The 21557-nt window shown below is 47.0% G+C and overlaps 1 protein-coding gene and 1 pseudogene across 1 annotated transcript in view; both read left to right on the top strand.

Annotated features, from left to right (window-relative positions):
* Positions 1-21557, top strand: part of LOC141582964 (uncharacterized) — an 815156-nt gene that overhangs the window by 112277 nt on the left and 681322 nt on the right. The gene's annotated exons all lie outside the window — the stretch shown is intronic.
* Positions 3069-5802, top strand: LOC141583036 (testis-specific Y-encoded protein 3-like; annotated as a pseudogene).

Raw genomic sequence — 21557 nt, 5'->3', positions numbered from 1 at the left:
CTCACTCACACAAATTTTCATATCTGCATGTTCTCCTCAGGTGGGGGAAAACAGTATGAGAGTTCCTGAAGAATTTATGAAGGAAAGGATGGCAGTGCTACCCAAGGCTTAACCTATTCACAGCACTGTGTTCAGTGAATGGAAACATCGCTTTTCAAATCCTACTGAAGTAGTGAGTAAATAGATAAAATATATTATTATAATAACTCTACAATATGAGAACGTGAAGAAAATAGAACAAGAGTTAAAATACATCAACAAACAAATGCGGCCGGGCATGGTGGCTCATGCCTTTAATCCCAGCATTTTGGGAGACCCACGTGTGTGGATCACTTGAGCTCAGGCGTTCAAGACCAGCCTGCCAAACACAGTGAAACCCAATCTCGACTAAAATTACGAAAATTAGCTGGGCATGGTGGCACGAACCCGTGATCCCGGCTCCTCAGAGGGCTGAGGCAGGGCAATTGCTTGAAGCTGGGAGGGGCATGTTGCAGTGAGCTGAGATCACACCTCTCCAGACTGAGCAACAGAGTGAGACTCCATCTGAAAAAAATAAAAATAAGATAAAAAATTCTATTCAAGAAAAAGTGCTCACATATCCAACAGGAAAATTAAAAATAATAATAATAATGAAGTCCTTTGAGACAAACCTTCCACAAGAGGCAAATAAGGAAACAAATATAAATTACAAATAATAAACTGAGCAGAACAACAGGGGAAAGAAGTTAAAATTTTACAAGTGAGTAGTCTAAAGGAATCCGAAGAACACTCAAAATTTTTCTTGAGTCTCTTTCCCTATATTATCATATTATCAGCCAACCAGCTGAACAAGCTCATGTAGCTGGTGTCCCTTCTGCAGATGGCCGCTTCACCTTCATGATCCTACAGCAATTGGACTGCAGTGGAATCAACCACCCTGTACCCTGGAGAGAGGTGGGTGGCGAAGGCTCACGCCAGGCCTAGCCTCTCACACACCACTTCCCCTTGGGCGCCTGGAGGCACTACTTACCTAGGATGCCAAGGAGATACTCCTTAATGATCACTTCACTGAGGAAGTAAAGTTTAGCACGAAAGGACAACTTCATCCTGCTGCTGGTACCCGGGATGGCTGAGTTCTTCCACCTGCTTGGTGATGAAGGGAGAAGTAGGGACACAAAGAGACCATTTCAGCTAGCTGGGCTGAAGCGGGCCTGCAAGCTGCTGGAGAGAAGCATGGATTTCTGCTACCCAGCTTGCCCGCTGAGACACCGCCTCTGGGATCCAGAGGAACCCCTGAGTCCTGACCTCTACCCTAGACCCAGGCTTCCCAGCCTGACCTGCAAATCCATCATGCAGCTCAGCAAGTAAGCAAGGCTGTATGGTGGCTTGTGATCTGGGGGTGGGGAGTGGAACATCTGGGTGTGCTGCACAATCTGCCTCTGGTCAAAGAGCCTCCAGATGATTGAGTGAGTGTGTGGTGAAACACCCTGGAACTCTGCAAGAGTGCAGAGAGTGTGGGGCAGGGCTCTCCGGCAGACCTTTGGCCTGGCACCCTTTCTTGGTGGTCCTCTGGCTGTGTCTGGCGTGGGGGTACTTCACAACTGTGGGGGTCCTCTGGCTGTGTCTGGCGTGGGGGTACTTCACGACTGTGGGGGTGGGTGGAAGGAGGCCGAGAAAGCCTATGCTGTCCAGGGGCCAGCCACCGAAGAAGTGGTCAAGAGGTTAGGGGGTGGCCTGGGTGGTCTGAGGCGGCTGCTTCCTCGGGATTCTGGAGCCGAACGAGGCCCTTGTGTGCTGGCTGCTGAGTAGGGTCAGCTGCTCTCTGAGTGTACGGTGTTCTCCTCTCCCGAACTCCCTGAGGGGTGGATGACTCCCCATGAGGAAACCGCTGTAGGTAGAAGGGGCCTCAGGGCCACGACTGATGCTCCCCATGGGGCTCTTGTGGGTGCGACGGAGGTTATATATGCTCAGGGCCTACTACACCCCTTTTTGGGCAGGGTCAGCAAAAGCGAGGAAAGCGTGTCTGGGGAGCTGGTGCCTGCCTTGCAGGGGAGGGCAGCCCCGCGTCCCATGAACCCAAGTCCAGAGAACCTGCAAGGATACGGATCTCCCCAGAAGCCGGAGATGCCCTGCCATGTGGGGCATAAACGGAGCCCAGCTCCAAGTGAAGGACCTCCGGCGAGTTCGTACCGGCCAGGGCTTGCTGGGGCCAGGGCGCTGGGCCCGCTGGTCCACGTGCTGCTGCTCCTCGGTGTCAGCCTCCTCCTCGGCCACCCCGTCCACGTCCACAGTTATGTCGTCCACCACCAGCACTGCCTCCTGCTGCAAGGCTGCTTCCTAGCACTTCGCCCCAGCCGCCCTCCCTTGCAGAGCCTACAGCTTGAACTCGGCCCCTCCTGGGGGCTCTCACAGACCATGCCCTGTGGCATCCACTCCAAGACCCCGGCAGCCCTGGACTCCCCACGAGGCCCGCGGGCCTCCCATGCTGAGAACCCCGGGCAGCGCCTACGTGGACCCAGGGTTCCTGGGGAGTCCCACCGGGCTCACTGCCCTCGGCACTTGCCGTGGGGCCCAGGTCCCCAACAGGGTCAGCTGCGCACAGGAGCCCAGGAGCAGGACGCGGAGGCCCTGGTCTTACAGAGCCCAGCCAGCAGGCACCACGGCCGCTGCTGCACTTGCGGTAGCCTCTGGGTCCACAAGGTGTGTCCAGGGCACTGGACGCGAGGTCCTTTGGAATGCTCCTGGGCGTCCAGCATCCTCAGGGAGGAAGCAAGGTACTCGGAGCCTGTCTGTGCGTAGACCTGCAAGAGTCCGAGCGAGAGTTTCCACCGCCGGAGCGGACAAATTCCACTCCAGCAAGATACTAGGCAACTGTCCTCCCAGGCGCCTGCCCCGCCCACTTCCTCAAGCCTCTCCGCAGCCCTCGCCCCAGCAGACAGCGCTGGTGCCCCTCTCTCTCCTCTCGATCTTGATCTTGGAACACTCAGTACCGTCTACCTGGCCTGCCGACTGAACTCAGATGCTTCATGTGTTCCCTGTGGGTCAATGGCCTGCCACACTCATGATGACAGTCAGGGCACAGCGCTTCCATGCGCACAATTCCAAAGGGCAGGCAGCCCGCGTGTGCCCGCACCCAGCGCCGCCTGCCGCAAGCTCCCAGGGCTTCTCACGGAGGCTTGCCCGAGGAGGCTGGGGCTGCAGGCCAGCCGGGGGGCGTGGCCTCCAGGGACCCTCGCACTGACTGGCCGCTGGGGGAGGCCTGCGGTCTGCGTCGCGCTCAGACAGCCTTTGGAGGCAGTTCGCCCTTGAAGTCCGGCGCATGCGCCCTGGGGGTCCGCCAAGCCACCCGCAGGCTCCCGCGAGCGCAGGAGAGCAACGAGGAGGCCTTGAGGGAGGAGGAGGAGGCGCTGCTGGTGGACGACGACATAATGGCGGAAGTGGAAGTGGTGGCCGAGGAGGAAGCCGATGTGGAGCGGGAGCAGCAGGACAAACGGGCACAGCCGGGGCCTGGGCCCATGACGCCAGCGTCTGCACTGGAGGGGCTGCGGGCGGTTCAGCCGGAGCTGGAGCCTGCTAATGCTCGAGCCAGGAGGGCCTTTTCTCAGCAGACGGAAAAGCTGGAGCTCAGGCGCAAGCCCCACGTGGACCGCAGAGGCGCCATCATCAGGGGCATCCTCGGCTTCTGGGCCAATGCGGTATCCTTTTCAACACTTTTTCTGTTTGTCCACTTGAAAGATGCCCTAGGGGAACTGTAAGTCACTTACGGGCAGCTCAGCGGAGATATGACTATTCTGGAAACCACGGTGAGGTGCCAGTTGCGAGTTGCGAGTTGCGAGTTGCGGCGTCAAAGTCTGGCTGTGGAAAGCCGGAGCGGTCGCGGGTCCTGCTCTCCGGCCTGTGGCACAGAGACCCTTCCTGATGCCGAGCAGCAGGAGTTTGAGTCGTCTTTTTGAAGAGCAGAAGCGACTTCTCGCCAGAGAGTTTTTTCTGACAATCGAGCTATTGAGAAGGGAGTGCGGTTGCTCCCCCTTGCCAGTCAGATCTGGGACAGGGCATTTTCGGGTATAAGCTGCTTCTGCCACTCCTGAGACAGCAGCAGCCCTCTGCAGGTTGCCCCAGTCAGCCTCAGAATTATACACACTCCGTGAACCCACGAAGCCTTAATTCGTGGGAGGGGGTGGAGAAACGAAGGTCACACACTCAAGCAGATCTCAGAAATCCCGTACCCCAGCCTTAGAGCGTCTTCCTCTTCCTTCTGGCTCTTAGACCTGCTTCCCTGTTGCGTGTAGCTCTTCCTTCCATCCATGCAAATGCTCTTTGACCTAAGTCAGATTGCGAACCATCCCCAGATGTCAGCCCTGATCACTGACCGAGATGAAGACATGCTTAGCTACATGATCAACTTGGAGGTGAGGCCGTGAAGACTGAGGCCAGAAGGTTGAGTGGGGAGGGGGAAGGGAAGCAACTCCTTGCTGTCAGCAACAGTGGGCACCTCACTTGAAAAGATACTTAAGCTTTCTCTACCTTGTCCTGACAGGTGAAAGAAACAAAGCATCCTGTTCATGTCTGCAAGATCATGTTGTTCTTTCTGAGCAACCCCTACTTCCGGAATAAAGTGGTTACCAAGGAGTATCTCGAGAACCTCACAGGTGACTGGTGGCCTCCCAGGAGGGGCAGTGGAAGGAAGGTGGTGGGTGGGTGGATCATTGCCAATGTGGGCGAAAGGAAGGTGGTGGGTGGGCAGATCAAGCCCACTTCCAGCCAAATCCCCTCTCTGTAGAATACAGGCCTTCTCATTACACTCCAATTCAGTGATATCAGGGTTATGAACGTGAGGCCTATTGCCGCAGACACAACAGCAGCCCCAACTTCTTCAACTGGTTTTCTGACCACAACTTCGCAGGATCTAACAGGATCGCTGAGATGGGTCCTCCCTGGGAAACATCAGGAATGACTCTGGTGTGTTCCCAGCTGCTTGGCTCACCAGTCTGAGCCCTGATGAGGCCTTTCCCAATTGATTCCTCTGATAGATAATAAGTAAGGACCTGTGGCACAATCCCCTGCAATACTGCATGACGATGGAGCCACTTGAAAAGGGAACAGAGATTTCAGGTGAGCCGTTCAGCTGAAGCTAGAGCTGACTGATCCTCAGGATGAGGAGGTGGACACACCTCTATGCAGGGAGCCTGGATGGATGCTCCATTCGGAAACGTAGAAATTCCTCAACAGGGAGATAGAGAGTGACAGAATCCAGTACATTCAGGGCATTTGGGCTGAAAGAGGCACATCAGAGACTGCACCGCTCGGCAGGTTAGAGCTGGGGAGTCTTAAGCCCAGGGAAGCAGAGTCCGTGTCCAGACTCACTGAGAAGCGAGGCTGAATCATTAACTTCAGTTTGTGGCACTTGTTTCCATGGCTGCCAACTCCACCGGCAGTCATCCTACCAGCCCCTTAAGATTGGGCTCCCTGGATATGCCTCCTTGCCACAAACCACAATGAGTGTTTCGACTGATGTTCTTCTACTGTAGCCCGATCAGATTTCTGTGTGCTTTTACAGGACTATGCGTCTTGTTAGCTGACTTTGGTCACAGAGAGAAAATGCTGGCAGTGGGGCAGGTGTGACAGAGAACAGTTTGTAACATATGGTAGGATGATGTTTAGGAGATCACAAATGGGGAAGGGGTAGTTTTTTCTGGGCAGGCCCTAGAATTAAAACATTTAAAACTATTGCTCAGAGGAAATGCATTTTGACATGCAGTTGTGTTTCTCTAGGGGACTCCCAGATTTCGAGTGGAATATGGTGGTGCACCGGACTTCACCTGAAACAGCAGAACTCCTGAAAAGTTACTACATTATTCAGATGTCAGTAATCCACATGGTCCTATGCACAGGAAATGAAAGAAAGACAGATCCTGTCATAAAAGAATGCAGACAGGAAGAGGGGGTAAACTTGGATTTTATGGAGTGAAAATAAACACTGTCAAGGATGTGTGACTCTGTGTGTGTCTGGGGAAGGGGTAGTGTCTTGTGTCGCTGTGTCTATTGGTGTGTGTGTGTGTGTGTGTGTGTGTGTGTGCATGTGCATCCACTGGATTCCAGTGTCATAATGGGTTGATCAATCCATGTGCTTCATTCTCTGCATCGTCTGCAGTGGAGCCGGGCCTCTGAAGTTGTAGATTGAATGGGTGTGGCGCATTTTGAGATTCTTCCTAGAGGACAGAGTTGGGGAGGCAAAATAAATAGAAGACAGTGAAGCTGGAGGCTTGCTTTGTGCTACAGAAGCAGCATTAGTTCAAGGAAAGGGGATAATGGGCACTAAGTTATCCAGGGCCCAGTTTTCTTGGAAAAGGCACCTCCAAAATCCTTTGCTTGGGGTATCATAAGACACATTAAGCTAGAAGAGGATGATGGAAATCTAGAAGTTCACTTATGTGTTGAATTCACATGTTCTTCTTGTATAGGTGAATGCATAATCACCTCTCTGGTGATTTCATGGGACAGTCATCCACTCTGGTCCCAGCAACATGATAAGAAATGGGCATGTGAGGTGTGTGGAGGGACTGTGAGAAAGGATACAGACACATGTGGGAAGGCATTTGGGATGCACCATTTTAAAATTTCTATTTCTTCAGGCATAGGTGACTAAGGGAAAACACAGACATGCAGAGGTGAGGGGAATGGGGGTGGATCCATGAAATACAAGAATGCCAGCCAGTCCATGCATGGACTCTCTGTCCCTTGATGACCCAGGATATGAACACTGTTGTTGATGTTTACATCTTCAGATGGATTAAGCTTTTCTCCAAGAATCTTTATTAGGTCAGGAGTGAAGATTGTTTGTAACTAACACCATTGTGAGTGCATTTTGTTCCTTGCCAACTCTAGTGAGGATCTCTCCTTGCTAATAAATGGCACTGTATATTGTTTCTGGGGCCCAGGGCCCTTTTATTTTCTGTGGCATGCTTTTTTTTTTTTTTTTTTTTTTTTTTCCAGCATACTTTGCACAATGCTAATAATGTAAAGAGAAGGAACCCAAAGTGGCAGAGCATGTGTTACAAGCCTCACACAGGAGGACAAAACGTAACAGCCTTCCTTCTGGAGTGAGTGGCTGGTACAAAGGAACATCTGTGTCTCTGCACAGGACAAGGAGTTGTCTCTGCCACAGAGGGGGAGGGGGATTTCAGTGGTGGGTGGAGAACTTTCCTCTCCATTCCTAGATAAAACAGTTCTTACACGAGCATCCACCTTGGAGAGGCACTCTAATAGAGTGCTAACCTTCTTGTGCCATATGGACTCTGGTCACCACAGCTTCTGTGAGAAGAGCTGTGTTGTCTCAGGGAAGAGGATTTGATGGTCAAAGTTCTTGCAGTTTTTGTGTTGCCTTCCATATGCATTACAGACCTCCTGCTGGGTGTCAGCAGTTGAGCTTTGAAAATCTATAGCCCAGTTTTGCCCTTGCTCCCATGCAGGCAGCTGAGGCTCTTGAGTGAGAGTGTTGACCTACTCTGACTGCCATCCCCATGACTCACCATGCAGGAGAAACAGGTTTTCTCCACAACTTACTCGGTAAACAGCGGGAACTCTTTGTTCCCGCAGGCTGGCCTCTCTGCTACCATATGCTGGTCAAAGGACACTGCTGCACAGTAGAGTAACCTGACAGTGGGGGTCAAGCAGCAGATTGGTGTGTACACTCAGGGCAGCTCAGACTGGGAAATGTCTAGGGACTTGCCTGGTACCAGGACATCAGAAAAGGTCTTGCCCCAATTTAATGCAAAAGAAAAAAGTGAGGAAAGGGTCTTGCCATGATTTTCCTAGGAGGTAACTACATAATGAGAAGATTGTAAGTAAATCCCAGGACCAGTTTCGGGGCTGCTCTTATTTAAACTGGTGGTAGGGGAAGAGCTTTTCCCAGGGAAGACAGCAAACCGTCAACTGTCCCCTATGGATGGGAGTGTCAGGGGCAGGTGGCTCAGGCACATTGGCCACCCCACAAAGTGAATGCAGCTGACTGGCCTTCTTCCTCGAATCCTACATGCAATTCAGTCTAGCGATTTCACATGGGTCCCAATGCCTTATTAGAGAAAGTGCTTGACTCTACCATCGGTCTAATAAAAACAATTAGACATCTTTTCTTTGTACTATGTAAACTTTCTGAAAATCTTATCTGGCCAGTGTGGTGCCCACACGTTCAATCCCAGCACTTTGGGAGGCCGAGCTGGGCAGATCACCTGAGATCTGTAGTTCAAGACCAGACTGACCAACACGGAGAAACCCAATCTCTACTAAAAATACAAAATTTGGCCAGATGTGCTGGTGCATGCCTGTGATCCCAGCTACTCAAGATGCTGAGGCAGGAGAGTCACTTGAAACCTGCAAGGTGGACGTTGAGTTGAGCCAAGATACAGCAAGGCACTCCACCTGGGCAGCAAGCCTGAAACCCCATCTAAAAAAGAATGTGTTTTAAGCTCTGGGGAACATGAACAAGTGTGCAGCTTGGTTACATAGGTAAATGTCTTTCTCGGTGCTTTGCTGAAACAGACAAACCATCACCTAGGTATTAAGGCCACCATGCTTGATCTATTGCTCCTGATGCTCTTCCTCCCACCACTCACACTGAGAGGTGCTGGTGTGCGATGTTCCCCTCCCTGTGTCCATGTGTTCTCATCTTTCAGCTCCCACTTAGGAGTGAGAACATGCAGTGTTTGGATTTCTGTTCCTGTGTTAGTTTGCCAAGAATGAGGGTTTCCAGATCCATCAACGTCCCCACAAAAGACATGATGTCATGTATGAACATATTTCTAAAGGCTTTCCTAGAAAAACAGAGCATACAGCTATACTCACATACATAGCAGCATGATTCACAACAGCCCAAAGATGGAAAAAACACAGGTGTCCAATCTATGGATGAGCGTGTAAACAGAATGTGCTCTGTGCACTCAGTGGAATACTATACAGCCAGAAAAAGGGATGAGGCTTAAACACAGGCGGCAGTGTGGATGAACCTTGAAGACATCAGGCTGAGTGAGAGAAGCCAGGCATGAAAGACCACATAGCGTATGACTTCATTTATCTAATATGTCTAGAACAGGCACAGATTTCAGAGACAGAAACTAGAACTGAGTGGCAGAGACTAGGAATGTGGAATGGGGAACTGGTGTTTCTCTTCTTTTCTTTCTTTCTCTTTGTTTGACATGCAGTCTTTCTCTGTCAGTCAGATTGGAGTACAGTGGCTCCATCTTGGCTCACTGCAGCCTCTAACTCCCAGGTTCAGGCAATTGTCTGTGTCAGCCTCCCAAGCAGCTTGGACTTACAAGTGAGTGCCACCAAGCTCAGCTGATTTTTCCATTTTAGTAGAGACAGGGTTTCACCCTTTTGGCCAGAATGGTCTTGATCTCTTGACTTCCAGATCTGCCGGACTTGGCCTCCCAAAATGCTGGGGTTACAGGAGTGAGCCTCCTTGCCTCCCACAGAAATTGGTGCTTAATGTGGACCGTTTCTGTTTGGGAAGATGGAAACATTCTGGAGGCGGATGGTGATGATGGTTGCATAATTATTTGAATGTACTTATTACCAGTGAATTGCACTCTCTAAAATAGCTGAAATCATAGAGGCCATATTATGTGTGCTCTACCACAATGATAAAAAATTATATTGCTGTTGATAGGAAAAGAAGCTTTCTTCTGTGGAAAAGGATAACATTTAGCTGGCAACAATGAACACTGCCCAACATTAAATATATAAATATATGTGTGCATATATACATACATATAATATATATATATATATATATATATTTGAGATGGAGTCTGACTCTTTCGCCCAGGCTGGAGTACAATGGCAGGATCTCAGCTCATTGCAACCTCTGCTTCCCTGGTTCAAACGATTATCCTGCCTCAGCCTGTGAAGTAGCTGGGATTGTAGACACAAACTCCATGGCAATTTTGTCAGCCTGGTTGTTTTTCTCTGCCTTTCTTGCTTTTCACCTTGTGACTGATCCTTTCATTGACAGGCAATCGACTCTCCTTATAGAGAGCATCAATTTGGCTAAACAGGATGCCCAATGCACCCAACTGGTATCAACTGGGTAATAAAATCCATCCTTTCTTGGACTTCTGATGATACTTATTATCGAAAGTGAATTGCATAAAAACAAGTGCAGATGGTTGTAGATGTGTGATGTTAGTTCTGAGGCCTCTGTTCTGTTCCATTGGTCTATATGGCTGTTTTGGCACCAGTACCGTGCTGTTTTGATTACTGTAGCATTGTAGTATATTTTGAAGTCTGGTAGCGTACATCCCTCAGCTTTGTTTTTTTTTTTTTTTAATTTTTTATTTTTTTATTTTTTTAGTGCTGTCTTGGTTATCTGGGCTTTATTTTGTTTCCCTATAAAGGTATGCAACACTGTTTACAATAAGGAAGACTAGGAACTCATCCAACTGCCCATCACTGATAATCTGGATAAAGAATATGTAGCTCATATGCATCAGGGAATACTATGCAGCCATAAAAAAGGATGAGTTCATGTCCTTTGCAGGGACATGGGTGAAGCTGGAAACCATCAGTCTCAGCAAACTGACATGGGAAGAGAAAACCAAACACTGTATGTTCTCACTCATAAGTGGGAGTTGAACAATGAGAACATATGGACACAGGGAGGGGAAAAACACACACTGTGGCCCATCAGAGGGTGGGGGTGAGGGGAGTGATAGCAGGGTGTGATGGGGCTAGGGGAGGCATAGCATTAGGAGAAATATCTAATGTAGACAGTCGGGGTGATGAATGCAGCAAAGTACCATGCCGAGTGTATAAATATGTTACAAACCTGCATGTCCTGCATACGTACCCCAGAACTTAATGTATATTAATAATAAAAAACAAGCAAAAATCCATGTGTGGAGCGTTCTCTGGGGCACCCATTAATAGAAGCGTTAGGATTTTCTCATAATGCATTTTTCCCTGAATGTTTTTCTTCAGCTTCTCTGAGTTCAGGGGACACAGACCTGTCTCTACTCTTCCCAGTCAGGGAGTGTTTTCAACCCAAACGGGGTTAATAGGTTACCCGGCAAGTCAACTCAGCATGTACCCCGTTTTACTCCCTGTAAACGTTGTTTATTCTCCAGCAAGATGGATGCTGTTCATATCAGCTTTCAAACTGCTTTCAAACTGACAGATAAACATTACCAGTTAATGAGTGCTATTAGCAGATATGTATCTGTAATTCCATCCCCAGAGTAATTTCCTTTCCAGTAATGCAATTTGCAAATGTGAGTGACTCAGTAGCTTCCATCTCTGCAGATTACCAGCTCAGCTTTGCCTCCTCCTCTCTCAGATGATTCGGGGTAGTTGGAGGCAGCCTGGTTCCCTTCAGAGCTGGAACTCTCCAGAGCCGATATTTGCTTGTCTTTCTGGATTCTGAGCACATCTTGGACACTGGAAACCTGGAATGTTCTGCCTTCCAACAAGAGATTGACATCCCTGGCCACCCAGACATGGCTTCCTCAGACAGGACAACCCGGCTTGCTCTCTAAATTCCTTCTCATCGATATCATCAGTTCACAGAAGAACCAGGAGCATTGTCGGACAATTTAACAAGCACATTAAAAAGAAAAAAGAAAGGTGTGTGTGCGGGGGATGTGGTGGCTCACACATGTCATCCCAGCAATGTGCAAGGCTAAGGCAGGTGGATCACCTGAGGTCGAGACCAGCCTGGGCAACATGGGGAAATCCTGTCTTTATGAATACAAAAAAATAGGCTGGGTGCGGTGGCTCATGCCTATAATCTCAGCACTTTGGGAGGCTGATATGGGCAGATACCTGGAGGTCAGGAGTTCAAGACCATTCTGGACAACATGGTCAAACCCTGTCTCTAGTAAAAATACAAAAAATAGTCTGGGTGAGGTGGCTCACACCTATAATCCCAGCACTTTGGGAGGCCAAGGCTTGTGGATCCCCTGAAGTCAGGGTTTTGAGAGACTAGCCTAGCCAACATGGTGAAACCCCAATTCTAATAGCATATAAAAAACAAAACAAAACAAAAAACCAAAAAATCAGACAGGCGATGTAGCAGGTGCCTGTATTTACAGCTACTCAAGATGCTGAGACAGAAGAATAGCTTGAACTTGAACCCTGGTAGTGGAGATTGCAGTGAGCTGATATCACACAACTGTACACCAGCCTGGGTGACAAACTGACACCCTGTCTCTACCTTTAAAAAAAGAAAGAAGGAAAAGAAAAGGAAAGAAAAGAAAAGAAATGGATTTTATACACACCATATAATAGTATGCAGTCATGTAAAATAAGAAAATAATACCTTTTGCAGCAAGTTGGATGGAGCTGCAGGAGACTGTCCTAAGCAGTGTAACTCAGAAACAGAAAGAAAAATATTGCCATGTTCTCATTTACGAGAAGAAACTGCACTATGATACCAAAGGGCACAGAGAATAAAATAATAGACAGTGGAGTCTCAGAAGTTGGGAAGATAGGAGCGGGGTGAGAGATGAAAAATTATAAGCCAGCATACAACCTGTCCAGGGAGAAGGCTAGCAGCAGGGCCACGGAGGAGAGACCCACAAAGTGCATCACATACGGACAGATTGTGGGAAGTAGAAAACTTCTTTTCTAAAGTTCCTTTCTTCTTAAAGAACAAGTTTGCTCATAACTTTGTGAAGCCCTATCCTATATACCTGTTAGACATGGTGTGCTTACAAGCACATACTACGCTCTATGGCCTTGTACTTTAACCAAGATATCTGTGCTGGACTTGACCACAGGCGTGTCCCAGCTCTACATTGCTTTTAGCTGTTCAGAGAAGTTTTAACTTGTTAGCCAATTGTGTTCTAGTTAGATGATGAGGTCTGGCTCCAGCCAAGGGAGATCAGACACAGCAGCAAGGATGACCCCACATGCATCAGGGATAAATGTGTGTGTTTTCCTTTGTTCATTTTACTCTTGTGGCATGATGGCTAGTGAGGTTCCCCTAACCGCAGCCCAGGAAGCAAAACTTGCATTGCTGAAAGATCCTTTGTCTCAGTTCTGATTTATCTTTCCGACAACGAGCATCAATTTCCAACACAGATGTTCTCCTTCTCACAAACAGACATCCCAAAGAGTGGTTGGGAGCCGCTGGGGAAACTGAGTCATGGTGCCCTTCCTCCTGGGGACCCCCCAGGAGGTCAGTCTGGACAGAGCAGTGTGGTGATGCCAGAAACTAATGCCACCTAACAGCTTCCTGGAAGGTAGCTTCCAAGACCCTCTGCTTTCAAAGCCTCTGCCTCAGGTCAGAAATGCTGCCTTTTCTCAAAGATCGGAAAGCCATGTGTTTATCGGAGCATGTCTAAGCACATAACCATCTCTCCCTTTCCTGAAGTCAGGATGACCCAGATCGAAATGGGAACTGAGGCAGATGTCAGCTGCAAGGAGCCATCATTGGGAACCCCGTTTCTGCGTGTATCTGTCTAAGGGGGTGCCAGACTGTGCCCGGCTGCTACTTATTAATATGGGTCTCCACGTGCCTGGGCGGAGAGGCCATCCCCAAGCCTCTCAGGCTTGTGGTCCCTCGGTTTCCTTGGTAACTAACTCCAAATGCACCAAAGCTGGGCTCTTCTCCTCCTTCCCTGCTGTTGGAGGGCTGGGCACAGTCTGGCCAGGTGGCCAGCTCCTCACCTCACCTTTGCACTCCGGAGCCATGGGGAAGGATTTTGATCACGAGAGGCACCTGTCCCACGAAGACCCTTCGTGCCATGATCACAGGGCCCTACTAAACCCTGGAGATGACATATCCCCAGATCTGCCAGAGAGTATTTCATTCTTTTCTCCAAAGTCTGCAGCGTGGAAGAAACTATGGATCTAGGTGTTGATTCCTTCTTGGTTTATTTGATTCGTTGTTTTATATTATTTTTTAATTTTTATTTATATATTTATTTATTTTTTTGAGAAGCTCTGGATGTATTTTTTCTCTCATTCTTTCTTTATTTATTTAATTTTATCCTTTTTTTTTTTTTTTTTTTTTTGAGAAGAAACGAAGGTCTGTGTATGGATTCTTTCTCACCTTATTTAATTAATTAATGTTCTTTATATTTGAGAAGAAATGATGGATCTATGTCTGGATTCATTTTTACTTTAATTAATTACTTTTATTTACTTTTTGAGAAGAAACTATGGATCTATGGATTGATTATTCTTACTTTATTTAATTAATTTTATTTTTTTTGTGAAGAAACTATGGAATTTGGTGCTGATTAATTCTTGTTTTACTTAATTAATCAGTGTTATGTTTTTGAGAAGAAATGATGGATCTATGTACAGACCCATTCTTAGTTTAACTAATTGTATTTTCCTTTTGAAAAGAAACTACATCTATGTATTGATTCATTCTTCTTTTATTTAATTAATTAATTTTACTTTTTAGAAGAAGTTATAGTTCTAAGTGCAGATTCATTCTTGTTTAATTAAGTTAATTTTATTTATTTTTTGAGAGGAAATCATAGATCTAGGTAGAGATTCATTCTCACTTCATTTAATTAATTTATTTTATTTACGTTTTTGAGAAGATATGATGCATCTAGTTGCTCATTCTTACTTGTTTAATTAATTGTATTAATTTTGTCCGAAAAAAAGTGGATCTAAGGATTCTTCATTCTTACTTTAATTAATTAATTTGCTTTAATTTTTTAGAAGAAACAACAGATGTAGGTGGTGATTCATTCTTGTTTTATTTCAATAACTTTATTCATTTTTTGAGAAGAAACTTTAGATCTACCTGTTGATTCATTCCTATTTAATTAATGAATTTGCTGTGATATTCTCACTCTGTGTCACTCAAGGTGTGAGAGAATATTCCCAGCACATGACATAATTATTTTTTTAAAAATTTATTATATATATATTTTTGGATATAGGGTATAGGTCTTTTTAAGCCCAGACTAGAGTGCAGTGGTGAGATCTCGGCTCATGACAACCTCAGCTTCCTGGGTTTCAAGTGATTCTCCTGCCTCAGCCTCTCATGTAGCTGAGATTACAGGTGCCTACCATCATACACAGTTAATTTTTGTATTTTTAGTAGAGACAAGCTTCACCATGTTGGCCAGGTTGGTCTGGGTCTCCTGATCTTGTGATCTGCCCGCCTGAACCTCTCTAAGTGCTGGAATTACACGTGAGAGTCACCACACCCAGCCATGTTGTTTTATTATTATTATTTTATATTATTATTATTATTATTATTATTATTATTATTATTATTATTATTATTCTGAGATGGAATTTTGCTCTTGTTGCCCAAGCTGGTGTGCAGCGGCATGATCTCACCTCACTGCAACCTCCACCCTCAGGTTCAAGTGATTCTCCTGCCTCAGCCTCTGGAGTAGATGGGTGACAGCTGCTGGCCACCGTGCCTGGCTCAGTTTTGCGTTGTTAGTAGAGTTGTGGTTTCACCATGTGGGCCATGTTGGTCGTGAACTCCTGGCCTCAAGTTAGATTTACTTATTTCTAGGAGTAGCAGATTTCGTAAGTGTTGAGTAGGACAGGTACCTCAATGTCTATGCTCAAAACCTTAATTTTGGGCTGGGCTTGGTGGCTCACACCTTTAATCCAGGAACTTTGTTAGGCTGAGGTGGGTGTATCGCCTGATGTAGGGAGTTCGAGACCAGCCTGACCAACATGGTGACAACCAGTCTCTATGAGAAACACAAAAATTGTCCGGTCCCAATGGCAGGTGCCTGTAGTCCAAGGTACTCATCAGCCTGAGGCAGGACAATTGCTTGAGCCTGGGAGGTGGAGGTTTCAGTCAGCTGAGCTGTAGCCACTGAACTCCAGGTGGGCAGCACACTGAAACTCCATCTCTAAAACAAAACAAAACAAAACATAATATATTCCGAGTAATGGCTCTTCTCTGGCTGTCCCCTAGACTTTGAAAAGGGAAGACATGTATTTTGGGAAATTTTTTAGTGTTCATAATTTTTGGAGATGGAGTGCCACACTGTCACCAGGCTGGAGAGCAGTGGTGCCACGTCAGCTCACTGCAGCCTCTGCCTCCCAGGTTCAGATGATTCTCCTCCCTCAGCCTCCAGAGTAGCTGGGATTACAAGTGGAAGACAACATGCCTGCCCTTAGGGGATGCATTTTCTATGAATTTTCCTGAGTGCAAGGGTGTTACAGATACAAGATCCTTCAGCAAATGTAAATGAAAGATAGGAATTCCACCAAATTACAGAAAATCCACCAAATGTGCACACAGCAAATCTCTAGGTTACACAGATTAAAGCTTCCCACCATGGATTTTGTTTGTTTTTTTAGATAGAAATTTTGCTCTTGTTACCCAGGCTGGAGTGCAGTGGCACCAGCTGGGTTCACTGCAGCCTCCCCCTACTGGGTTCAAATGATTCTCCTGCCTCAGCCTCCCGAGTAGTTGGAATTACAGGAATGTGCCACCATGCCTGAATAATTTTATATTTTTAGTAGCAGCAGGTTTCTCCATGTTGGCTATGCTGGTCTCGAACTCCTGAACTCAGGTAATCCTCTCTCCTTGGCCGACCAAAGTGCTGTGATGACAGAAGTGAGACACTGTTCCTGACCATTATGATGATGCTTATTATTATTGAGACAAGTCTGGCTTGTTGCTTAGGTTGGAGTGCGGTGGCTTGATCTCAGCTCACTGCAACCTCTGCCTCCCGGGTTCAAGGGATTCTCCTCCCTCAGTCTCCCAAGTAGCTGGGATTATAGGCACATAACACCATGCATTGCTAATTTTGTATTTTTAGTAGAAATAGGGTTTCTCCATGTTGGTCAGGCTGATATTGAACTGATGGCCTCAGGTGATCCTCCTTCCTCAGACTCCCAAAGTGCTGGGATTACAGGCCTTAGCCACCATGCCTGGTGTCGAAGCTACTTTTATCTCTACCTCCTTTAAGTTTTCTGCTTGCATACTCTGAAGCCTGTGAGTACCTTTCCTCTGTACAGAAAATGTCCCTCTTACCAGCCCTTTCCAAAAAGCTGTCTCAATTTTCTGGAAACCTCCAGGCCAGTATCTGTCATCCACACACATTTTTGTCACCAAAGACACGCTTTTCTCCCCAGAATGACAGTTGTCTTCTCAAAGGGCCTTTCACGCTGCAATCAGAAGGGATTTCTAAAAAGTTAGTTTCCATGTCTGCCTTGGGACAGTTTTTGATGAGCATGGCGGACTTGTGTCTGGCAGGCTGAAGTTATCACAGGCTTGGGAGCATTCTGACAGGGTTATTAGGCTCAGTAATACATTACCCTGCAAAGACTGCCTCAGAGGGGACACAGTTCCCTGTTATTTCTAATCAGGACCCTGAGGGAAGCTTTTCCTTTGTCTACAGGCAGGACGCTTTTTACCCTGATTGTGTTTTTTTAGAAGTGTCTGTGCCCCCTGATTGTCTTTTTTTAGAAGTGTCTGTTCCTATCCTTCACCCACTTTTGGATGGGATTCAATCTGACACAAGAACAGAAAATCAAACACTGCATGTTCTCACTCATAAGTGAGTGTTGAGCCACAAGAACACATGGACACAGGGAGGGAAACATCACACACTGTGGCCTTTCTCGCAGGTGTGGGGGCTAAGAAAGGGACGCAACAGTATGGGAATTGGAGCGGGATGGCAGGGGCTGTGCACTGGGGGGAATAGCAGGGGGTGGGGCTTATGCTTATGGCCAGAATGGCAGGTGTTTGGAGGGTAGGTCAGGAATAGCAGTTGGTGGGGACGTAGGGGACAAAGAGCAGGGAGTGGAAGCTAGGGGACGAATAGCAGGAGTTAGGGGCTAGGGGAGGGACAGCAGGGCAGTTACGGGACTAGGGGAGGAATAGCAGGGTGTTAGGGCTTATGGGAGGGATAGCAGGGTGTGGGGACTAGAGGAGGGACAGCAGGGGTTGGGGGTTAGGGTAAGGATAGCTTGGGGATGGGGGACTAGGGGATGGACAGCAGGGGGTTGGCTCTAGGGGAGGAATAGCAGGGGATGGGGGCTGGGGAGGGATAACAGTAGCAGAAAACCCTAAAGTAGATGATGGGGTGATGAAGGCAACAAACCTGAGACGCATATACACCTATGTAATAAACCTGCACGTTCTGCATGTGTACCCTACAACTTTAATAATAATTATTTTTAAAGCAGGAGGTTCTTTCCCCTGAGGATTAGGCACCCACTTCAGACTTGGGGCCTCTTCGGATCCTGTTTTCTTTTCTATTTTTTTTCTTTTGAGTCTCACTATGCTGCCCAGTGTGGAATGCAGTGGCATCAACTCGACTCACTGCACTCTCTACTTCCTGGGTTCAAGCGATTCTCCTGCCTTAGCCTCATGAGTAGCTGAGACTACAGGCACCTGCCACCACAGCAGACTAATTTATTTATTTTTTTAGTAGAGATGGGGTTTTACCATGTTGGCCAGGCTGGTCTCGACTTCCTGACTTATTATCCAACCACCTCGGTCTCCCAAAGTGCTGGGATTACAGGGATGAGCCATGGAACGCAGCCCTAGGGAAGTGTTTTCAAGAAGAAAACACTTGATACCTTGACGGAAGCACTGGCAGACAACAAAGAAATGAATGCAAACACTGCAGATGTTGATACAAGTGAAATTGGGAAATATGTTTCTCATTGACTCCTGAATTGACAGTCAGATATTGTGTTACGACAGAATAATTTCTCCCCTACCCCCAATATTGCTCATGATGGAAATATTAGCAACTTTGGAAAACTTGAAAAAAAATTGTATTTTTCTTTTCATAGTGAATCTCATTCTTTCTCCCAGGCTGGAGTGCTATGGTATGATCTTGGCTCACTGCAATGTCTACCTCATGGGTCCAGGTGACACTCCTGCCTTACCCTCCAAAGTAGCTTAGATTACAGGCAAACACCACCACACTGGGCCAACTTAAGTGTCAGTTTTTAGTAGAGACTGGGTTTCACCATGTTGTCCAGGTGGTCTCCAACTCCTGACCTCTGGTGATGTGTCCACATTGATCTCTGAAAGTGCAGGGATTGCAGGCGTGAGTCACTCTGCCCAGTCATGACCAGCTATTTTTTGTGTTTTAGTAGAGACAGGGTTTCATCATGTTGGCCAGGCTGGACTCAAACTCTTGACCTCAGGTGCTTCACCTGCCTCAGCCTCCCGAAGTGCTGAGATTACTGGGCTGAACCGCCACATCAGGTCTGGAGAAGCTGAAGAAACAAATAATGACACATTTCCACCTAGCTGTCACAATCACAGATCATTTTTGTGTCTCCATTACTCTTTGTCCTACTCTCTAGTTAATGACAATAAAAGCAATTATACATCTTTTCTTTGTACCATGTAAACTTTTTGAAAACCTCATTTTGGCCAATGTGGTTCCCACACCTTCAATACCAGTACTTTGGGAGGCCGAGGTGTGTGTAGTTCAAGACCAGACTGACTAACACGGAGAAACTCAATCTCTACTAAAAATACGAAAATAAGCCTGGCATGCTGGTGCATGCCTTTGATCCCAGCTACTCGAGAGGCTGAGACAGGAGAATCTCTTGGAACCTGGGAGGTGGACGTTGACATGAGCCAGAATCACAGCACTGCACTCCACCTGGGCAACAAGGCTGAAACCTCATCTGAAAAAGAATGTGTTTTAAGCTCTGGGGAACACAGACAAGTATGCAGCTTGGTTACATAGGTAAATGTGTGTCACGGTGGTTTGCTGCAGCAGCCAACTTATCATCTAGGTATTAAGGCCATCATGGTTTAGCTATTTGCTCCCGATGCTCTTCCTGTCACCAGTTACCCTAAGAGGTGCCAGAGTGTGATGTGCCCCTCCCTCTGTCCATGTGTTCTCATTTTTCAGCTCCCACTTACGAGTGAGAACATACAGTGTTTGGATTTCTGTTCCTGTGCTAGTTTGTCGAGAATGAGGGTTTCCAGATCCATCAACATCCCTGCAAAGGAAAAAATGTCATGTGTGAACATATTTCTCCAGGCTTTCTGAGAAAAACACAGCATACTGCTACACGCACATACATAGCAGCATGATTCACCACAGCCTAAAGATGGAAATAACCCAGGTGTCCAATCCATGGATGAACAGGTAAACACAATGTGCTCTGTGCACTCAGTGGAATACTATACAGGAAAGGGGATGAGGATCAAACACAGGCGGCAGTGTGGATGAACCTTGAAGACATCAGGCTGAGGGAGAGAAGCCAGGTATGAAAGGTCACATAGCATATGACTTCCTTTATCTAAAATGTCTAAAACAGGCAAAGATTTCAGAGACGAAAAGTAGAACTCTGAGTGGCAGAGACTAGGAAGGTGCAATGGGGAATTGGTGTTTCTCCTCTTTTCTTTCTTTCTCTTTGTTTTGACGTGCAGTCTTCCTCTGTCACCCAGACTGGAGTACAGTGGCTCCATCTTGACTCACTGCTTCCTCTGTCTCCTGGATTCAGGAAATCCTCTGCCTCAACTTCCCAAGTAGCTTGGAATTACAGCTGTGTGCCACCATGCTCATCTGATTTTTGTATTTTGGTAGAGATGGGGTTTCACCCTGGTGTCCAGACTGGTCTTGATCTGTTGATCCCCCGATCTGCCCACCTTGGCCTCCTAAAGTGCTAGGGTTACAGGTGTCAGCCTTCTTGCCCAGCCCAGAAATTGGGTTTTTAATGTGGACAGTTTCTGCTTGGGAAGATGGAAACATTCCGGAAGTGGAAGATGATGAGGGTTGCATAATTATTTCAATGAACTTACTATCAATGAATTGGACTCTTAAAAATGGCTGAAATGATAGACTTCATATGATGTGTGCTCTACTGAAATGTTAAAAAAATTTATTGTTAAAGACAAGAAGCTTTTGTGGAAAAGGATAGCGTTTAGTTGGCAACAATGAACATGGCACAATAGTTTATATATATATGTGTATGTATATAGATACACATATATATGTGTGTGTTTATATATGTGTGTATATAAAATATATATGTGTGTATACACACACACACACACAGAGAGCGAGAGAGAGGGAGAAAGAGAGACAGAGAGAGAGAGAGACAGAGAGAGAGAGAGAGAGAGAGAGAGAGATAGAGAGAGAGAGAGAGAGAGAGAGAGAGAGAGAAAGAGAGAGAGACTCACTCTTTCACCGAGGCTGGAGTACAATGGCACAATCTCAGCTCACTGCAGTGTCTCCCTCCTGGATTCAAGTGATTCTCCTACCCCAGCCTGTAGACTAGCTGGGATTACAGGCACCCAGCACTACAGCTGGCTAAATTGTGTATTTTTACTTGAGATGGCGTTTCACCATGTTGTTAAGTATGGTCTTGAACTCCTGACGTCAGGTGATTCACCCACCTCAGCCTCCCAAACTGCTGGGATTACAAGTGTGAGGCAAGGCACCAGGCCTCTGATGTTTGTGTTTTTAGTTGAGAAATGGTTCCACCACGTGGGCCAGACTGGCCTCAACCTCCTGACCTCAAGTTATCCACTTGCCTCAGCCTCCCAACCTGCTGGGACAACAGGACTGAGCCACTGCACCTAGCCACATTTCAGAGTTTTCCTTCAGATGCGCCATATTAAGAAGTCATCATGTGCTCTGATAGCTTCAGGTGGAAGA

This window comes from Saimiri boliviensis, chromosome Y (genome assembly GCF_048565385.1).
Source record: "Saimiri boliviensis isolate mSaiBol1 chromosome Y, mSaiBol1.pri, whole genome shotgun sequence".
NCBI lineage: Eukaryota > Metazoa > Chordata > Mammalia > Primates > Cebidae > Saimiri > Saimiri boliviensis.
This window is presented reverse-complemented; position numbering and strand designations above follow the sequence as displayed.